This window comes from Lathyrus oleraceus, chromosome 5 (assembly GCF_024323335.1).
Source record: "Lathyrus oleraceus cultivar Zhongwan6 chromosome 5, CAAS_Psat_ZW6_1.0, whole genome shotgun sequence".
NCBI classification, from domain to species: Eukaryota; Viridiplantae; Streptophyta; class Magnoliopsida; order Fabales; family Fabaceae; genus Lathyrus; species Lathyrus oleraceus.
Genome location: NC_066583.1, coordinates 587,856,611 through 587,870,118, shown reverse-complemented (window position 1 = coordinate 587,870,118; position 13,508 = coordinate 587,856,611).

Below are 13,508 nucleotides of genomic sequence, written 5' to 3'. Positions count from 1 at the left end.
CAACCAAACTCACCATTTAAACACTCATTTAACGCATGATACAAGTCTTTGTTTTGGTCTTGGTTTTTGAACTTTCAAGGCATTGGATTCACCCATGAACATGACCTAAAATCACACTACAAAGCTCCAAGCCTCATTTTACATCACGATATGATCATATGAGCTTCAAATATCCATCATTGCACCATAAATATCAAGAAACCTCAAAGTCACATTTTTAGGTCATGTTGGTTGGTCACATTTTGGCAAGAATGGCCTATGATTTAGTCCAAAGTCCATAACCTTCTCATATTACAAGCTTTTGAAGTTCCACTTCAAGCCAAATGTCCTAATTGAGTCTCTCTATAACTTTGTTTCGAGGTCCAAGACCTAATTCATTAAGTAAGGACCTCAATATTTGTATTGGCCAAGTTGGTCTAACATACCTAGCATGCCCTATAAACATGACCAAGATCACCATTTTACTACACTGCCATTTCCAAACCACAACTCCTTTTGACCTGATTCTTTTTGCATCTAATAAAGGACATATCAAGGAATATTTGGCACAAATTTCGTGTAAAATGCACTATCCAATTTCATTTGACCTTGGTTCAAAAATTGGAAATCATCCTGATGCACAACCCATACCAAGTCAGCCAGAATTTGCATTTTGATCTGCCAAGTCCTCAGACCACTTCAATTTGGTTCCTTTTGACCCCTAACATGTTACATATCATAGCGTGACCTGTTTGGAAGTCAACTTGGATGGAAAAGCCTCTCAAAATTCCAAACCTGATACCATGTGAAAAGTGAAAGATTTCCCAAAATGGCTAGGTTCCAAATGCATAACAGACCCTGTCATTGCCTGTGTCTATCCCCATTTGGTGCTAAGAACCAAAACCAACTAGTTGGTGAAGCATACCAAGTCAAATTGTACCATTCCATGTCTCCCCAAGTTTCACTTTATGCATATTTTCGAGCTTCACCCTTTCTGAACTAAATTATCCTCATTTTCCCTCCAAACCACTCCATCACCTTCCCTATATATAGGGGAAGGTGTCTCACTCAAAAACCAAGCTTAAAAAGCCAAATACACCCTGCTGCAAAATCAATTTCCATCTTCAAAAATAGAGTTACCATTCCCAAGTTTCAAAGTCTTTCAGTTTAAAATAACCACCAAGAATCCATCATTGAACATCACTGAAACTTTTCTAAACACTAACTCACCTCCCCAACACCTCACCTGAGTTGCACCAACTCATCGGAGTATGTACCTGAAACTGATTTTGATCATGTGGTTTCACTCACCCCCTTCACTCAAACAAGTTACCGTTCAACTCGAAATCACCCACTGATCATTAACCTTATGTTTTAAGTTCTGATTAATCAATATCCAGTATTAAATTTTGTATTTCGGTCAAGTGTGTTCATCTGAGTTTCTGGAAAATACTTCACACTTAGAGCCAACTAATGGCTCATGAGTGTGGAGGTTGGTTCGCTTATGATTATAGAGGTTGATTCCATGTTTAAATCAAGTGAAAAACTCACATTTTTGGAGTTTGATTTTGAGGTGTCTCGAGGAAGAAGACAAAGTCTTTGCGTGTTTGATTTTCAAATGTTTTTGTTGTCTATTCCTGATTGGCCAATTTTTGTGTGAGTTCATTATTAGCATTTGATTTATTATTTTATTTAGTAAACGTGTTTCTAAATCAGAAGTGGGCGCTTATCCCAGTGGGAGAGCAAGTTGATCCCCCATGACTTCTAGGTTAGGGGTTTAACCCCCAGCGCATGCATTCTGTCTCTCTTTTATTTTATTCACTCTTTATTTTATTTATTTTTCACATTATTTATTTCCCTTTTCATTTTATTTTTTATCCCACTTATATTTATTTTTATGAAACTATTTCCAACATAGACTCATGTTATTTTTGCCTCTACTATTTTATTATGTTTTATTTCATTCCATTTGAGTAATTTTTTTGTGAACTTATGAGGTCTTGAACTTAGCGGCTAATTAATTATACGGTTGTTATGATATTGGATTGATTAGGGTTGCTTGAATCTTCTATGTTTCAAAACTGCTAATGAATGATCAAGGGTTCATTCATGGTACTTTGAAGCATGGATATGTTGCCTCTATATCAACCAAACTTGGACCATTTGACATATATATGAAGCTTTGTTTTATGTACATACTAACTTGTGGTTCCTTTTGTTCCATTTTATCTCCATTGTCATACTAACCCACTAACCCTTATTACTAACTTGTTCATATTGTATATTGATCTTTATAACTTGTCTAATTTAATCAATTAATCAAAATATTAACCTTTAACCCTTGAGTTGGTATAGTCTTACTTTTGTCAAGCTATTGATAGATGAACTGGGGGTTTACATAACTTTCATTGTTACGAACCTATTGTAAGTTGATCATTCATCATCTTCAATACTTTGCATCAGTGATAAGTTATCCCCTGATGTACCATATTTTGAATCTTTTGACCTAAGGATAGATAATCCTCAAGTGTTGGACTTGTACATAATACTAACTTCACTTAAACTTTACTAACTTTGTTACTCACTAACCATTGTTATTGTGACTTTATCATTGTTACTTTGATATTTACTTTTATGTTGTTACTTTGTAATTTACTTTCAAGTACTCATCATCATCATACTCATTGTATAAACTCATCATGCATGTTTATTAATGTTATTTATATTTATTGTCATCATACATTAAAAATAACAACAAAATATGATAAAATGATAAGACCAAAAATATTCATTCCACTTAATCAACTTGGACTTAGAGGATCTCATTTAGGACCTTTGTTTGGAGGGTTTTTCCTTATCTTTTTGATACTCTGTTAACTTTGGATTTCATCTGTAACTTACATATCGGTTGTAAGAATGACATCATGGTACCACCCTAGTGGGACATGTTTGTAAGACCATTATCCTTTGTTTAACTTAGGTCACTTTTTGCACACACAAGGTTTTCTCTTGGGCTACCTTACAATGAGACCCTTTATATTCTTGTTGGTTACTTTGTATATTCATTACATTACCCAATTTCATAATCAAATAAACAAACCCTTGATTCAATGTCAAGTGGCACTTTCATAATCAAATTCAAAATACTTAAAACTACAATTAGCATTATGCGCCATGAGCCTTAAGTGGTGGAGAATGAGTAAGAATTGAGCATTCATACCCTTACTCTGATTATTTTGGACGCAAAACGCTTGACTTGTTGGCTAGAATTTTCACCTCCGACCATAGACTTTAGTGCAATCTAATCACAAACTCTTTTCATAAACCCTTGTTCAAGGTAAAATCAACACAACCCATCAAACCTCATTTTTTGGGCCTTAGGGCACCATTCCGAAAACCATTTTCTTAAAGGTAAAATCAACCAACACATAAACATTTTCTACTCAGAACTATGGAGCTCTGATTCCTCATCACCCGATGAGTGATACGTAGTCACAAGGGCCATAATCCATGGCGAGCACAGTAATAAAAAACTCAGAGTCCTATCATTTCTTACACACTTTAGAAAATAAACAAGAATAAATGAGATAAATTCCCAGATACGCAGACAACCCAAATGGTTCCAATGGAGTACCATGGACGTGAGGGGTGCTAATACCTTCCCCTTGCGTAACCGACTTCCGAACCGAAGTCTCGGTTGCAAGACCGATTCTTTATCCTTGCACTACCCATTGTAACACCTCAAAATTTGCCCTCCTCTCTTGGGACTGGCTTAACATATTGCATATCATTTTTAGGTCATTAGGCATTGCATATTTCATATCATGTGGTTACATTGTGCAAGTCATCCTCATAAGTCTTGATCAGAAGATGAAGAGGTCATGATGCAAGCTAGGGTTTTGTGGACTGATCACTAACTGTCTGAGGGTGGTGGTTCAAATTAGGGTTTTGATTCTCAAGGAGATTGAGCTTCATCTTGGTGGAAATGATACATCATCATCATCATGGTCTTGATATCATCCAAGAAGGTTCAAGTGATTGATCATAGTCCTTGAGATTAGGGTTTTGACCACTGGTCAACCATAATCAGTTGCATTGGGCCAATCAGGGCATGGCAAGGAGATGGGGTCTATAATGGATATGAGGATCATTTCATGATTATATTGAGCTTATTGAGGCTAGGGTTTCATCTTTGAGCCATTTCATCAGAAGATTGGGGCTCAGATTGATCAGTGCCTTGCCAAATTCATCTATCAGTTAAAAGTCAACTGTGGTCAACTGTGCTTGATTTTATGGATTTGGAGGTGGGAGAGAGTTGGATACACTTCATTCATGTTGAAACAAGTTTCATTTGACATGTCAAAGCTCAAGAATGAAGAAAATAAAATCAGACAAAAAGTTTCCAAAAATGGAAAGTGACTTGTAATGGAAGTTTCCAAAAATGAAAAGTTTTTCACCATAAAATTACATGTCCAGAAAAGCTTCAAATGAAAATTTGTTCAACATGAAAGTTGTAGATCTTGGTCTCACCTTTCCAAAAAGTCCAAGAACTTGAAATTCCCATGTATGGTTGACAAGTTATGGTCCATTCATTTTCCAAAAATGCCTATAATCAAAGTGGCATAACTTTCACATGGAATGGCCAAAATGGATGATCTTTTTGCTTCTAATTTGTTTGAATGTGATTCTGGTTGGTTTGCACTTGCTGTTTTGATTTTTTTTTCCCCTTTGGACCCTAGGCTTGGCCTAGTGGTCTAGTTTCTCACATTTGGTGTGGATTTTCAGGATGAAATGCAAAAGGCTCAAGGAGATAAATGCAAGTTGCAAATTGAATTTGTTTGATGTTGCCCACTAACATGATTTTGTTTTGTAGGGTTAGAAGCTTGAGTTTGAGCTCATGGCTTGCACTTATGTGCATTAACTTGTGTTGTCTGTATAGATTGACTTTTGCTGTTTATTGTTGGTTTGTCTGAGTACTGATGATACTTGATTGATTTCAGGTACATTTAGTCGCTTACAGTTCTTTAAGAACTTGCTTGCTGCTGCTTGGTTTTTAAACCAGTTGAGGTAGACTCTCTTGTCTTCATGTAGTCTGGAAGACCTGGCTTGTTATTTAGCCAGGCAACTGTCTGAAGTCCTCCTTAAGAGGCGATGTTTGTGATTGTTTACTTTTGTGCCAAGCAGGTGAAGACCTCTATGAGGCAATTGGCGGAACCCAAGGGATATGCAATCTATCCCCCGCTATTCTGTTGAGTCGTCCCTCTGCTCACACCACTGTGTAGATGCATTGGGACACAAACCCAAGATCTTGTACTTTGTACAGTTGTGTCAGAGTCTTTGAGCGTAGAAGGGTCCCTCCATTCTGGACCCACGCTCCTTTGTCTAAAGCTCTCCCTGGACAGGGATAAGAGCTGTGAAGTCTAATCTTCACTCACCTTTCATCAGCTTCACCTTAGCCTCTCAATGGCAAGGTTAAGAGCTAATACTACCTCTGTACAGATGACTTGCTTCGGCAGTCGAACCCTTTGTCTGAGCCTCACTTCTGACTGGATATGGTGTGTGCTTTGTGAATATTTGTTTGAAATGTTTGTTTTATCGTGATTGATGCTTACATGCTCGTTTTCCTGGATAGGATTAGCTTGCTGTTGTGCAAGTAGGTAGAAACCACAACATAGGGTAATGATGCATGATAACACTAGGCTCGAGTACAGCTCCCTGGTAGTGTGTCTCCCCTTGGTTTCTGGCTAAATTTCTTTCCCTTTCAGGGGAACTACATCGCCCTGATCCTTGTTCCAGACAAGGTATGTAGGCAGGAGACCGTGCGAGGTCTCTCCGGGCACTTTTTTTTCTTTTTGTGTGTGTTTGCTTGTTAATCTTCTTGTGTGTCAGGATATGGACGTAAGCCCAGCGATTGGCAGTACGTATCCTGATTGTGTTTGTTTGGTTCAGAAGCCGATGTAAGTCCAGCGATTGGCATTCGGGTTCCAGGTTTGCCTGTGGGTGTGTGTGTCTTGTTTGGCGTGCGTGAGCCGAACTACGGCAGCTCTGATTCTCGTTCCAGACGAGATACGTAGGCATAGGATGCGACGTCCTATCGAGCTCTCTTCCTCTTAACCCCACCTGTGTTGTCTTCGGTGTGTGTGTGTGTGTGGTGTTTTAGCAACCTTTTCTTTTCTTAGAGCGTGGATCCCGTCGAGTACGACGGACGTGAGGGGTGCTAATACCTTCCCCTTGCGTAACCGACTCCCTCACCCTTTCTCTTTGGTCGCGAGACCATGCTTTTTCCAGGTTTCTCTTAGCGTTTCCTTTCCCTAGTTTGGGATAAATAACGCGCAGTGGCGGCTCTGTTTGTGTTTTTGTTTTAGCCCGCCGGTTGTTTTTTCGCGGATGCGACCAACTGGCGACTCTACTGGGGAATTACAAGATGTTGACCTGTGCTGGTCCATCTTCCCTAAGCGAGTCTCTCCTAGCGTTCTAGGACAGGGTTTAGGTTGCTTTGTGCCGCTTTATTTATTGCATTTATTATTCTGACTGTGTATATATTTGCATAAATATTTGCATGCATCATACTATCATGTTGCCGTCCTCTGTGCAGGTGGTTCCTCTGTTTGGGGTGGGTGTTCTGAGTGGGGCTAAAACCCAGGCCCGAGTATACACCTAGGATTAGTGTGGTCTCACGTTCCTCATTTGCTATATTAGTATATTGTTGCAACGTGACATACCACAAGCCGGACGAGGTTCATTGGAGAGCTTTCCATTGTGGAATACTCCACTTTGGTTTAGTTATCTCTTCTGAGCTATTGACTCCGGTGACCGATCATTTCCCGGATCTTTGGTTTAGACGATCTTAAGGGAGCTACAATGGCACACCCGAAAGGGCAAACCCATTGAGTATCTCTGCCCGATTGTCGAGACTATTATCCGCCTTAGGATGACCTGATTAGAATTTACCTGTGAGGGGAGGGTTGATTCTGTCGGATGCATGTTCAGATGGTGACTCAGATGGAGACTTTTGGTTCCGTTGATCAGAGCCCTATTTATAAGTCGGATTTATGGCCGTTTATTTCTGAGACGCCGAAGTGCTGTCCGAGTTATTTGTCAGTGGGGATCCGTTTATTTCAGGATTCCCCGGGCCGATTCAGAGGTTATGGGTATCTGCTCAGAGTTTTGTCTGGTGATGATGATGATGTACCTTTCAATTCCGTTTATTTCGGAATCTCAAGTCGGATTTGTGGTTACATTTTCCTTCAGATGGTTGTGATCGGTTCAGAGATCAGGGCTGTGATTCAGAGCAACAGATGATCAGAGGACTTGGAGGATGGCACAATGCATTGCATTCATACATCTGCATCATTCTCATTTTGCATTCATCTGCATCGAACCTATGTCTAGCCATATGGGGAGTATTATTGATTGAGAATCTGGTTGAGAGACATCTTGGATTTCAGAATGTGGATGTCAAAATATTATCTGTCTCGATGAAGCCAGAATCAAAGGACAGAGTCTTCCTCATATGGATAGATGGTGCATGCGTGAGTCATACTAACCCATTTGCTGTTTTGTAGGTGTCAACCGGTGCGCATAGCTCGTTTGCTCAGATATCCTGCTGGGGGCAACAAATCCAGACTGATGGATCCTCCCAACGCCGACATCCTCGAACTGAAAGAGATGGTGAGGGATTTGTTCAGTGTTGTGCAAGGGCTTGCCTTGGGGCAGAAAGCCATGGCCGAGAGATTGGAAAGGATTGAGGGCTGGATGATCAAGGAGAAAGTTCAGGAAAAGGCTCCGTCATCCGAAGTAACAAATCCCTCTGGCTCTGTAGCAAAGAAGCCCTCTGGCAATGGTCATCTTGAGAAGGAAGTTGAATCAGGTGGTGTGCAGGCCAAAAGAGAACGCGGTAAGGATCGTTATTACCAGCATACTGCTGCGGTAACAGTCCCTACTAGTAATCAATCTGCGCAACAGCGGCAACCACCACCTCAACGGAGGACACAAAGAGCAGTGGGCCAAGTGAGAAGGAGGACGACAGATCGTCATTTCAATAAGCCGCCCGTGACTTACGCCTCGCTATTTAAAAGGTTGAAGGATCTCGGGTTGGTGCGGCCAAGGATGTTGACTCTGTTGAAACCTGATCAGAGGCCTGCCAGTTACGATGAGAATATCAGGTGCGAGTTCCATGCTGGGGCACCCGGACATCATGTTGAGGATTACAAAGCTTTTAAGCATGTGGTCCAGGACTTGGTGGATTCTAAGGCAATCAATAGTGCTAACCCCGTGACAAGGCATGGTCCTGTAAAAGTGGAGATGATGTCGAAGGACAAGAAAGGGATAGAGGTGACTGAGAAGGATCAGTTAAGAATGCCCATGTCTGTGGTCCCAAAACGCCCGACGAAAAATGGAGCTTTCCCTCGTGTTGATGATTGTTATGCGGCCATCGCTACAAAGGGGTGTGTAGTAATTGGGGAATCGGTCCAGAGAATGATGAAAGTAGAAATGGACGATGTAAGGTGTAAAGCACCCAGTCTGGCAGTTGAAACCATCAAGGTGAAAAATGCCGTTGGTGTTGAGAAAGAGAAAAAGCCGTCCATTTCTTCTTACAAACAGGCGGTGGAAGTGGTGAGAAATGGAGGGATCCCAGGCTGGGGACAGATCATAGGCATTGTGGTAAAGGCGGATATGTTTGGGATTGGTTATCATCCAGGTCAAGACTCGTCTGAGCAGAACAGAGGACGTCGTCCGTCGTTCACCTTTGTCAGTGCTGGAATGCTAGATTCAGATCACGCCTATACAGTGGGTGAAGAGAGTGACAGCGACCGCGAGCTGGAGTCGTGGATAAAATCGTGCGTACCAGGGAACTGGAAGGCCTGAAAAATCAGCACTGTCACTCATCCGGAAGAGTAATGTTTCTTGTTTCTCAATTTTATTTGCATGAAAGCCATACGTGTTTCCCGACACGTACTGGTTCATTGTAAGTGCCACCTCATGTTCATAATTTGCAACATTTCTGCATCATTAATAAATGGATGTTTTTCAGTCAAAAAGCGGTGCTCCCTGTTTTTCATTTATTTTTGCAGTTTAAAAACAAATAAAAATGGCAATGTTTATTTTCATTTTTTCCCTTTTTGATTTGTCTCGTTCCGACTTCGAAAAGTAATTCTCCGGATCTCATTGATAACAATTTGGTCACACCTCATATGACTTCGACAAACCTATATATCATGCCGAAGAAGAAGAAGAAGAAGATTGTGATCTGCTGGAATTAGCCAGGTTGGCAAAACAAGAGGAGAAGGTGATTCAGCCGCACGTGAAGCGAGTTGAGATTGTTATTCCAAGCACCGCCGTAGTCAGGAAGGAAATGGAAATTGGGGCCGCTTCAGAGGCGAGTTGAAAGCAGAACGGTAGCCCTGGGGAAAGAGCATGTGGATATCTTCGCCTGGTCATGTCAGGATATGCCAGGGTCGGATACCGATGTCGTTGTGCACAAGCTACCATGGAGAGAAAATTGTCCTCTAAAGAAGCAGAACGCCAGTGCCTGTATCAGAGAGCCATGGTGACTTTGTTTCATGATATGATTCATCATGAAGTTGAATGCTATGCTATGACATGATAGCAAAGTCCCAAACAAGAGAGGGGCATCTGGCAGACCGGGGCAAGTCGTTTGACCGGTTGAGACAATTCAAACTGATGTTGAATTCAAGTGAGTGCACTATCAGAGTGCGATCCGGTAAGCTGTTGGGGTTTATTGGAAAAGAGGAATCGAGGTTGATCCTGCTTTAAAAAAAAAAAAAAATGCCTGAACCGAGAACGGAAAAAGAGAGGTTTGTGGTCTCTTAGGTAGATGGAACTACATGTCATAGTTCACATCTCACCTAACAGTCACGTGGGAACCCATTCAAGAAAAGAGAGATCAAACGGTCAGGCGAAATAATGATTGCCAAGGGGCATTGAAAGAATAAAAGAATAAGTTGCAGGAACCTCTGATTCTGATACCTCCTGTGGAAGGAGCGATTGTTAATCTGGTACTTGACAGCCTTCGAGGGGTCTACGAGGTGTATTGGGTCAGCATGACGAGTCTTGTCGAAAAGAGCATGCAATTTACCTTAGCAAAAAGTTTACCGACTGTGAAACAATACATTCACTGTTCGAGAAAACTTGATGTACTTTGGCATAGGCTGCTCGCCGACTGAGACAGTATATGCTGGTTCATACCACTTTGTGGATTTCGAGATGGATCTGATCAGGTAGATTTTTGAAAGAGCCAACAGTGACCGGATGGGTTGCAAGAGGGCAAATGATTTTGATTGAATGCGATATTCGATATACCTCTCAGAAAGAAATCAAGGGGAGTGTATTGTCTGATTACATCGCCCAGCAACCTGTGGAGGATTATCGACCGATGAGGTTTGAGTTCCCTGATGAGGACATCTCGAGGTACTCTAATCGAAAGATTGAGAGTAACCGATCCCGGAGGAGGGGCCCGACCCCAAATCCGAACGGATTCTGATGTCTGATGGGGTTAGTGTGAAGGAATTAGTGTTGCTTTGGTAATGCCGAAAGGATCCCATGTTCCTTTTGTGGCCAGGATGACATTTGAATACACCAACAATGGTGGCTGAGTACGAAGTCTGTATCCTGGATATTGAACGTCAGTGCGTACATCTACTGGGGCAACTCCTTTCTCATTGGTATATGGAATGGAGGTTGTATTACCTGTTGAAGTTCAGATTCCCTCTTTGAGAGTCCTGATGGACGTCAAGTTGCAAGAGGCTGAATGGGTAAGGACCCGGTACGAAGAGCTGAGCCTGATTGAAGAGAAGAGGCTGGCAGCCATCTGTCATGGGCAGTTGTACCAGCAAAAGATGAAGCGTGCTTTTGACAGAAAGGTGCGAACTCGGGTATATCACGTAGGTGATATGGTGCTGAAAAGGATCCTTCCTCCTCAAAACGATCGAAGGGGCAAATGGACACCTAATTATGAAGGTCCATTCGTGGTCAAGAAGGTTTTCTCTGGCGGAGCCTTGTTGTTAACGACCATGGATGATGAGGATTTCCCATCCCCTGCAGATGCGGACGCAGTTAAAAAATACTTCGTGTAAAGAGACCCGCTGGACGAAAAGAATAAAATAGTCCAGGCAAAAATGGGCATCCCGGCGAACCAAAAAAAAAGAAGAAAAAGGTTCGGGCAAAAATTAGGGATAAAAGAAAACTGTACACCCGGCAAGTCGAAAACCTGAAAAGGCGACTTGGGCAAAAAAGGGTATCCCGGTGGATTGAAAACCCGAAAGGGCGGTCCAGGCAAAAGAGGGATTAAAACGAACAACTGCGTCTGGCATGATCGTTTGCGCTTTGGTTAAAGCATCATGGATAATATCCGGTAGAGCTCAATCAGAAACGTCTTGTTTAGAAGGCAGAAAGCTCGGAGAGTCTGAGGACATATAGGGTGTAACCGAGTTGGAACTCGATGAGATCACGGGTTTCACATTGCCATTAGGATAGATTTTTCCTTTTGTGCGCGATTACCTCTTTTCAGGAATTGCTTCCTTTGTATTGCTCATTCATGAGCCCCACACTTTTTCAATCAATAAAATGCATATTCAGTCAAATAATTTTGTTTTTTGTTTTCATTACCGCTTTGATTGCAAAAACATCCAGATTGTTTGTGATAAAGAATCTTGCATTTTAAGACATACAGGTCCCTTCCAATGCATGCTTATAAGATTGAAAGCTTGAAATCTTATTCGGAAGGTTGAGTGACCCAAGTGTTGAAATCTTGACACGCCTGGGGCACGGTTTTATCTAACGATCTGTTTTGCAGGAACTGTTAGATATTTTCACTCACTTGCAGGTTGTGATGTGGAAGCTGTTGACAAAACAAATCCCCATGGAGTCCAATCTGGGACGAATGAATATGAAGGGATGACGAAGAGACGTTAAGACGTACGACGATCCTTGATGATAATCAAGAAGACTCTTCAAAATCGGAAGATTGGAAAGTCTGTAGAAATTCCCCGCGGAGTCCAATCAGGGACGAATGAATAAAAAGAACGATGAGGAGACGACAGGACGTCCGACGACCTTTGGAATTAATCAAGAAGACTCTTCAAAGTCGGAAAATTGAAAAATCTGTATAAATCCCAGGAGTTCGCTTTTCGTCGAGCGCGGAGCGGTTGCGAATACAAGATGATGGAGCAGAAAAGGTCCAGACGAGTCTGGGAATTCTCAAAGGTGGGAAGTCGGTACGAGATTGGGAGGTGGATACCATGGTTCGACGAGTCGACAGGTGTTCTGTACCAACTTTTCTCATTTCCCCAGCGAGGTCCCCAAGCAGAAGTAAAGGACTAAATCCCCAGCAGATCCAAGGTCTGTGGATCCCTTAGCTGAGTCAGGATGGTTATTCCCGGCAGGTTTAAAACGGTGTTTCCTCAGCAGCCAGGCCTGAAGGTTGCTATCCCAGAGTGGAGCGGGTTTCAATGAAATATATCTCCAGCAGTGTTCATCCTACCAGTGGATTGGATGAGTTTCCGTAGCGGACTGATATTTGCATCCCCAGCTGAGTTGATTCTACCTATGGATTGGATGGGTTGTCCCCAGCGGAGTAGCATTCGGCTTCCCTAGCAGGGTCAGGATGGTTATCCCCAGCAGGTGTCAAATCGATGCTTCCCCAGTTGCCAGGCCTGGAGGTTGCTGTTTCCCAGCAGAGTATCTGTGAGCATTTCCCCAGTGAAGTCGTCAGGTATCTGTGAGGTTTCCCCAAAGCAGAGTCGGGATTGACATCCCCAGCAAGTCGAAGACCGTTGTATCCCCACAGAGTGTTGGTGGTTCTTATTCCCAGCAGTTTCCCGAGCGGATTGGGTGCAAAGGAGGTTCTTCCCCAGCAAGGGTTACCTTTTCCCAGCAGCATCAGTGCTATTCCCCAGCGGGGTGGAGATCGGAGTATTGACGAGTTCCTCAACGGAGTGTCTCGTGCTCCCCAGCAGAATCCCTTGAGGGGGACGTTTTTATGCATTCGTCATGAAAAAAATAGCATAGCATGTTGCATAGAAAAATAATAAATCGCGTAGCATTTCCATGATTATGGAGCATTACACAGAAAAAGTCATGCATCATTGCAAGCATAGGCTAGTCTCAAGCTGTGGTTATTGTTTGAGAGGTGGTTTCGACAGAAGTTGGAAGATGTTACTCTGATGGGTTTAGCATCATGACGTCAGATCAGCAATATTCCCCAGTAGTGCGATACTGGATGAAACTTTTTTCCGTCGGACAGAGATAGAAATGTTACGCGATCAGCGCGACTCGAGCCGTGGTTACCGCTTGAGATTTGGTTTTGCCGGACAGTGAAGACGATACTCCGAGGAGTTCAGCATTGTGAGTCTGGAGCAACAGTATTTCCCAGTCATCGGTAAGTGTCTGGTCGAGCTTTCTTTGGTGTCAGTAAACATCATCATTCGATGTCCAGTAAACGTCGAGTTATTTCCCAGTCATTGTTTAATGTCTGGTCGATCATTGTTTGATGTCCTGTTAACATCATT